Genomic DNA, 433 nt, shown 5'->3' on the forward strand with positions numbered 1-433 from the left:
AAGTAAAATCTTATTTTTTTGCCATCTGCGCCTGCATCGGCAAAAAAGACATATCACTCTCACATGCAGTCCTTTCGGCCCAATTAATACAAAAGCGAGCGGTTCCCCCTTCTTTGCAGGTAGGGGAAAGGGAAACAAGTCCACAGTGGCTTCAGGTTCCCAGGAGCAGAAGTCTACCCCTACTTCTGCCAAATCTTCAGCATGACGCCAGGGCTTCCTTGCGGGAGGCCGCTGGGGGGGGGGGGGGTGCAGATAGTGTCCCAGGGATACAAGCTGGAGTTTCAAGACGTTCCCCCATGCCGGTTTTTCAAATCGACCTTGCCAACTTCTCTTCCAGAAAGGGTAGCAGTAACAGCGGCAATCCAAAAATTATGTCAGGATCAGGTCATAGTCTCAACAAGGGGAGGAGTTTTATTCAAGCCTTTTTGTAGTT

The sequence above is a fragment of the Pseudophryne corroboree genome, chromosome 8, assembly GCF_028390025.1.
Source record: "Pseudophryne corroboree isolate aPseCor3 chromosome 8, aPseCor3.hap2, whole genome shotgun sequence".
Lineage (NCBI taxonomy): Eukaryota > Metazoa > Chordata > Amphibia > Anura > Myobatrachidae > Pseudophryne > Pseudophryne corroboree.